At 43.1% G+C, this 8,008-nt stretch overlaps 1 non-coding gene across 1 annotated transcript; it reads right to left on the bottom strand.

Moving 5' to 3' along the window:
* Nucleotides 1-5,033: 5,033 nt before the first annotated feature.
* On the bottom strand, nucleotides 5,034-5,140 carry LOC113897991. Its single transcript, XR_003512491.1, has one exon. It is a non-coding gene; the product is annotated as a U6 spliceosomal RNA (small nuclear RNA).
* Nucleotides 5,141-8,008: the final 2,868 nt, after the last annotated feature.

Genomic DNA, 8,008 nt, shown 5'->3' with positions numbered 1-8,008 from the left:
CCACCCCTACATTTGCAGAGCCTGGGACAAGACTAAACGTGCCCCATATTGAATAATATGTCTCCCTACAAAGTTGAAAAATATGGCAAACACTCTAACCCACTCCAGTGTTCTTGCCTGGAGAATCCCAGGGATGGGGGAGCCTGGTGGGCTGCCGTCTATGGGGTCACACAGAGTTGGACATGACTGAAGTGAATTAGCAACTAACTTTTATACAGCTAAGAGTTGGCAGACTGTTAAGATGATGGAATTTAATTATTACTGCGCATGTCTGGGTGTTCTGTTGAGTAGCCAGTGATGTTTGGATGAGTCATTGAATAAAGACATACACAGTTTATAAGATATATATATATGTACCCCATGTTTTTCTATTCATTTTAGCAAAATTATATTGACATACTAAAGGTTTTCTCATAATTTGTACAGTCTTGACAGTAAACTCCAAAGCAGAGTTTGACAAACTTTTTCTATGGAGGATCACATAGTAAAAATTTTAGGTTTTGTGGGCCATATGGTTTCTTTGAAAATTACTCAACTCTGCCACCAGAATGGGCTTCACTGGTGGCTCAGACAGTAAAGAATCTGCGTGCAATGTGGGAGACCTGGGTTTGATCCCTGGGTTGGGAAGATGCCCTGGAGGAGGGCATGGCCACCCACTCCAGTATTTTTGCCTGGAGAATCCCATGGACAGAGGAGCCTGGCGGGCTACAGTCCATGGAGTCGAAAAGAGTTGGACATGACTGAGCAACTAAGCACAGCACAGCCACTAGAATGTCGTGTCTGACTCTTTGAGACCCCATGGACTATACCGTCCATGGAACTCTTCAGGCCTAAATACTGGAGTGGGTAGTCCTTCCCTTCTCCAGGGGATCTTCCCAACCCAGGGCCTGAACCCAGGTCTCCCACATTGCAGGCGGATTCTTTACCAGCTGAGCCACAAGGGAAGCCCAGAATAAGAAAGCAGCCATAGACAACTTGTAGGTGATGAGTGATGTAGCTGTGTTCCAATAAAACTTTGCTTTCAAAACAAAACCAGGTGGTGGGTCTGATTTAATTCTGCAGCATTAAAAACAAAATGTTACTGTGTTCACAGGGTACGAAATTTGAATATATTTTATCAAAAACAGTAAATCAAAATTTTAAATTATTTTAATATAATTTAAGAAATTGTCTTCTAAAACAGTCAAACTGTTTCACTAAAATCAATAGTAAAATACAAATTATGATAGGAAAATATCAACACTTGATGTCAAAGTTATTTAAATAAAGCTGACAATTTTTTGTAGTTTTATTTTAAAAAATTTTTATTTTTGATTGGAGGATAATGACTTTACAATGTTCTGTTGGTTTCTGCCAAACAACAACATGAACAACACCCCCTCCCTCTGACTTTTAGTTTTGTAAAGATTTGATTAAGCCTATGAAATCTAAAAAATAAATCTATAAAAATAAAACTATTCACAGTTCCAGCCTTTAATACTCGGTTGCCAACAGTAAAGAACTGGGATCATGCTTCATATACATTAGATGTAGACCAATATGTTTACAAAATTAAAAGTCACATGAATTCCTAATGTTGCAAAATGTTCCTCAACAGTCAGGGGTAATGGTTGCAAAACTACAAACTGGTGAGGCATGGATTAGCTATAACTTGAAGAAAAACAGACAGTGGACCCTCAGCACTGCTGGAAAATGGTATTTTATCATGAAAAAATCTGTTACATCCAAACTATCACAGAGAAGGGATTTAATAAGTTAATCTGTCTTCTGTCTCTTTTTTATGTTCTTTCAGTTCTCAAACCTCCCTACCCTTGGAGGCATCTACTTCTGACGTCAGCAGTGACACAATGAGAAACTCCTGGGGCATTTGGAAGCTGCTGAAGGAAATGGCAACCCACTCCAGAACCCTTGCCTGGAAAATCCCATGGAAGGAGGAGTGTGGGTGACTACAGTCCATGGGGTCGCAAAGAGTTGGACACGACTGAGCGACTTCATTTTCTTTCTTTCTTTCTACATTGTGTTTCAATAACGTGAGGCAAGAGAAGTGGAGAAAGACTGAGCGACTTCATTTTCTTTCTTTCTTTCTACATTGTGTTTCAATAACGTAGGGCAAGAGAAGTGGAGAAACATTTCCTGAGTTTGGGTGGGGTTGATCATGGGAGTGGATGTTTAGAGTTAGGAAATGGCAACCCACTCCAGTATTCTTGCCTGGAGAGTCCCATGGACAGAGGAGCCTGGCGGGCTACAGTCCATGGGGTTGCAAAAGTCGGACGTGACTTGGCGACTAAACCACAACCACATGAAGGCTGAGTGACTTTTAACGTAACGACTTGATTTTTCGGCCACACTGGGTCTTCCTTGCTTTTCTCAGGCTTTCTCTAGTTTGTAGTGAGCAGGGGCTACTCTTCGTTGTGGTGCTCAGGCGTCTGTCTGCGGTGGTTTCTCTTGTGGAGCTCAAGCTCTAGGTGCACAGGCTCAGCAGTGGTGGCCCCGGTTCCTAGTTGCTCTGGGGCATGTGGAACCTTCCAGCACCAGGGAAGATTCCAAACCCTGTCCTCTGCATCGGTAGGCAGATTCTTATCTACTGCGCCCACAGGGAAGCCCCTTAGTGATTTTTGATAAATAATTTTCAGGGTTTTGCCAAGTCTTTTTTTTTTTCTTTTTTCTTTTCTTCTTTGTAACTTCTTTATATTAAAATGTTTTACGTTTCCCAGGCGGATGCCCAAGGTGGCAAAGGGTTGGTCCTAGGCTGATGGCTCTGTCCGTCTCCCTGGGCAACCGGATGCCCTTCAGGATCAAGCAGGTACCGCTGGGTTGGGAGGTGATGGACGTGTGCCGTGAGCGCACCAACATTTCTGGCAGTTGTGCAGAAACAAGGTAAAATCCCTGATCTTCCTCTGCAAGCGGATGAACACAAACCCATCCGCAGCCGCCGCCACTTCTGAGCCGCATCTTTTGGAAGGTGTGTGGCAGGCCTTCCCCAAAACCACGGGATGCCAGGCCATCCTGAGCCCTCAAGGTTTTTGATGGGACCCTGCTGCCCTCTGACCAGGAAAAGCAAAGAGTGGTTCCTGTTGCCCTCAAGGCCGTTTGTGTGAAGCTTGTGTGAAAGTTTGCTTCCCCCTGGGTGTCTGGCTCACAGGTTGGCAGTGGCAGCCCCACTGGAGGAGAAGTAGGAGTAGGTCAAGATCGGTTACAGGAAGGAAGAACAGCTCACGAGGCTACGGAAACAGGCTGAAAAGAACCTGAGAAGAAAACTGACGAATACGCAGAGGTCCTCAAGACTTTCAGGGTCCTGATCCGCGCCTAATGAAGACTGTATTTCTCAAAGGTTAAAAAAAAAAAAGTTCCTAATTCACTCATATGACTTTCACAATCAGATGATGAACCAGAAAGGATTATTACGTGCATTAATAAATTTAATTTTTGAGAAAATGTTTGTAATTGGCAGGATCCTCTGAAAAGTGGGGTTCAGAGTAGGGGGCTCTTCTTGCTATAACTAAAGAGCATCCTGGGTTGGAGATACTTCCTGGGGAAAGTCTTTGAGAGCCTGGAGGCTTAGGGCTGGGCATGAGCAGGAGTTTCCTTTCAATTTCTTTTTTCTTTATTAATGTGGACCACTTTCAAAGTCTTTATTAAATTTGCCACAATATTGCTTCTGTTGTTTATGTTCTGGTTTTTTGGCCCTGAGGCATGTGGGATCCTGGCTCCTCAACCAGGGATCGAACTTGCACCCCATGCACCAGGAGGTGAATTCTCAACGACTGAACCACCAGGAAGGATCCTCCTTTCCATTTCTTTTTTCTTTTTTTTAAATTTTATTTTATTTAACTTTACAATATTGTATTGGTTTTGCCATATATCAAAATGAATCTGCCACAGGTATACATGTGTTCCCCATCCTGAACCCTCCTCCCTCCTCCCTCCCCATACCATCCCTCTGGGTCATCCCAGTGCACCAGCCCCAAGCATCCAGTATCGTGCATCGAACCTGGACTGGAATCTCGTTTCATACATGATATTATACATGTTTCAATGCCATTCTCCCAAATCATCCCACCCTCTCCCTCTCCCACAGAGTCCAAAAGAGTGTTCTATACATCAGTGTCTCTTTTGCTATCTCGTATACAGGGTTATTGTTACCATCTTTCTAAATTCCATATATATGCGTTAGTATACTGTATTGGTGTTTTTCTTTCTGGCTTACTTCACTCTGTACAATAGGCTCCAGTTTCATCCAGATCATTAGAACTGATTCAAATGTATTCTTTTTAATGGCTGAGTAATACTCCATTGTGTATATGTACCACTGCTTTCTTATCCATTCATCTGCTGATGGACATCTAGGTTGCTTCCATGTCCTGGCTATTATAAACAGTGCTGCGATGAACATTGGGGTACACATGTCTCTTTCCCTTCTGGTTTCCTCAGTGTGTATGCCCAGCAGTGGGATTGCTGGATCATAAGGCAGTTCTATTTCCAGTTTTTTAAGGAATCTCCACACTGTTCTCCATAGTGGCTGTACTAGTTTGCATTCCCACCAACAGTGTAAGAGGGTTCCCTTTTCTCCACACCCTCTCCAGCATTTATTGCTTGTAGACTTTTGGATTGCAGCCATTCTGACTGGCGTGAAATGGTACCTCATAGTGGTTTTGATTTGCATTTCTCTGATAATGAGTGATGTTGAGCATCTTTTCATGTGTTTGTTAGCCATCTGTATGTCTTCTTTGGAGAAATGTCTATTTAGTTCTTTGGCCCATTTTTTGATTGGGTCATTCATTTTTCTGGAATTGAGCTGCAGGAGTTGCTTGTATATTTTTGAGATTAGTTGTTTGTCAGTTGCTTCATTTGCTATTATTTTCTCCCATTCTGAAGGCTGTCTTTTTACCTTGCTTATAGTTTCCTTTGTTGTGCAGAAGCTTTTAAGTTTAATTAGGTCCCATTTGTTTATTTTTGCTTTTATTTCCAGTATTCTGGGAGGTGGGTCATAGAGGATCCTGCTGTGATGTATGTCAGAGAGTGTTTTGCCTATAAAAAATATGGAACGCTTCACGAATTTGCGTGTCATCCTTGCGCAGGAGCCATGCTAATCTTCTCTGTATCGCTCCAATTTTAGTATATGTGCTGCCGAAGCGAGCACCCTCCTTTCAATTTCTGACTTTCTTCTCTGAGTATCTCCAACCCTTAGCAAATTTCTTTGCAATTTTTTTTTTTCCAGAGAAAAACTCTTTTCTGTCTGTCTTGTGTTTTCCTTTGGGTCCCTGTTTTCATCTTTTGAAAATCTGCTCATCTTTTAGGGTCTAGTTTGAAGGCTTCCTCCTTAATGATTTCTTTCTTGTTCTGGGCAGCTGAAAGGCCCCCTAATGTGAACTGCCCGCCCCCCGCCCATAGGATTTTGTTTAAAGCAGAGAAATGCTTCTTAAAAACTCGACTGGTCTAGAAGCCACAGTCCTTCCTGCATCTTGGCAGAGGCTACAAATGCGGTGGGTGGTTGAAGGAAGTCATGGAGTGTCCTTGCCTGGAACTTCCCCGCTTAGGCCACCCTAGACGGGTCCTGGGAGCTAACCTGAGGTAACTTCAGGCTCATTTCCCAGGAAAGTTGGAAAGTTCGTCTCTAGAAAGCCATTTCTAGGGTATTCTGGAGTCATTGTGTTCTAAAAGACCGGAGGTAAGCGTAATGAACTGCACCCAACAGTGTAAGGGGTATGCATTTAAGGTTGTACACCTGAGTTATACAAAATGTAAGACTATTACAAGGATTTTTATTATTAGGACCTGTGGGGAAAAGATCCACTTGATTCTACACTGGTCAAACTGTTCCCCAAGTACTGTGTTCAGTCTGGGGCATAAATAACTCTTTAAGTAGATATAGATTACAAGAACAACAATAATAAAACACAAAGTAGTTACCCACTCCAGTGTTCTTGCCTGGAGAATCCCAGGGACGGGGGAGCCTGGTGGGCTGTCGTCTCTGGGGTCGCACAGAGTTGGACACGACTGAAGCGACTTAGCAGCAGCAGCAGCAGTTACCCAGAATGGTGAGACTCAAAGCTACATCCTAGAATGCCATAAGGCGAGGGAGTCCAGCTCAGATAAGCTTTGATTTGTGAAAAGGCAGATCTGGTAAGCTGAGAAGGGAGGAGTTCTGAAGAGCCAGTGTGCTAACAAAGTTACAGTCATACCTACTGTTCTTGCTGCCTGGCACCATTTACCCTGCTGATAAAAATGTTGCCCTATATCATGAATCCCTCCTTCCTGGCTCAGTCCTTGGGGTTTGGGTGAGGCTGACCCCACACTCAGGCTGAGCTCTGGTAGCTCCAGGCTATTTATTGATCCTATTATCCAGGACCATGGTGTGGCTATGGGTACCTCTGTCCCGAGGGAGAAAAAGTTTCGAGGCTTTTGTGTCTCTTCTGGGGAAGTGTCCTTTGTATTTGAAGCTGAAATGCTGTAAGAACTGATCTGCAGCAGCTATCATGTAGGAATGCAGTGAAAACCTGAAGAACAGAGCAAGCAGAGCTAAGAGAGAGAAACTGGATTCCAGGGGCACTGTTGGTGTTTGGTCAAGTCACACCTTAAGTCAGATCTGTCAGTGCACCTCTCAGATTATAGGAGTCAACAACTTCCAGTTTTGCTTTCAACATTTTGGATCATAGAAAGTCATGTGAACCAAAAGTCTCCCAAGTAGTATGCAGCAGGGAAGTGAAGCAGAGGGACTCAGGAAAGAGCAATTCTGACAGCAGCTGGTGAGTTGGTAATATGGAGAGCTAGTCTGTTTGGGAAGGTGCAGGTGACTTGATTTAGATGATGTTTGACAACTTGAGTTTTATCTGAGCGTCTAAGGTCTATGGCCTGTCAGCCCAATACTATGCAATATTGGCAAATTATTGATATACGTAAGAAGTAACTGCCATGATGACAAAGAATAATTTGATTTAAAAAAATTACCCGTGAGTACTTAGGGTTTCTTCCACAAACCTGCCAGAGAAAATCAAAGCATAAGAAATCTTTTGAACTGGCTAATACATCCTTTTCCATTACCCACTTTGGCACAGACTCAAAGTTTCTCACTCATATCCATTTGAAAACCACTGTGGGAGCAAGTCAGTACAACGTGGGGTGACATCAGAGTCCAGGAGACAGTCACTGTGGGAGAGTCACCTGGGGATAGATCATCCAGGAGCATGGAGCCCTTGAATGAACAGGAAATGAGACATGTAGGGAGCTGACTAATCTGAGGATTGTCTACATTGGCTTCCTCCAAGGATGAGTAGCTGAGCTGAATGTTAACCCCCACCGGCAACTGAGGACAGACAGTGACTGACTCCAATCCTCCTTCCTTCTTCCAACATGTAGAATACTTGCTAGGTACCAAGAGTTGTTCCAGATATAAGGATAGCTGGTTAATATGGCATTCACAGCCTTGAGTCTAATGGGAAGGACAGACAATTAAATGCTGAAAAGTCACTTATAGGGAAACTTTGGAAGTAGAAATGTATACTTAATATTGGTGGATTTCACTGTATGTAAATTTTGTGTGTATGCAGTCACTCAGTCGTATCTGACTCTATGTGACTCCATGGACTGTTGCTCACCAGGCTCCTCTGTCCATGGGATTTTCCAGGCAAAAATACTAGTGTGGGCTGCCATTTCCTACTCCAGGGAATCTTCCTGACCCAAGGATCTAACCTGCGATTCCTGTCTCTCCTGCATTGGCAAATGGATTCTTTACTACTGTGCTACCTGGGAATCCCATGTAAAGTATACTTGAGTTTAAACAACAACAACAACAAAAACAGACAGGAAAAAATAAAACAGAATCACCTAAAAGTGGAACTGGAAATCCAGGCAGGGTATTATCAGAGCACCAAAATAGAGGTTATTTGTGTAAGATATAAAGCTGATTGTGATCAGATTAATAAATGCATGAAAGAGCCGATGCACCTACAACCCATGAAAGCAGAAAGAGAGGCTCTTCAAAACAGTAAACTTTCTACTTGGAACACTA

Source organism: Bos indicus x Bos taurus, chromosome 8, assembly GCF_003369695.1.
Source record: "Bos indicus x Bos taurus breed Angus x Brahman F1 hybrid chromosome 8, Bos_hybrid_MaternalHap_v2.0, whole genome shotgun sequence".
NCBI classification, from domain to species: Eukaryota; Metazoa; Chordata; class Mammalia; order Artiodactyla; family Bovidae; genus Bos; species Bos indicus x Bos taurus.
Note: the sequence above shows the minus strand (reverse complement) of the source record. Positions and strands in the feature narration are given on the sequence as shown.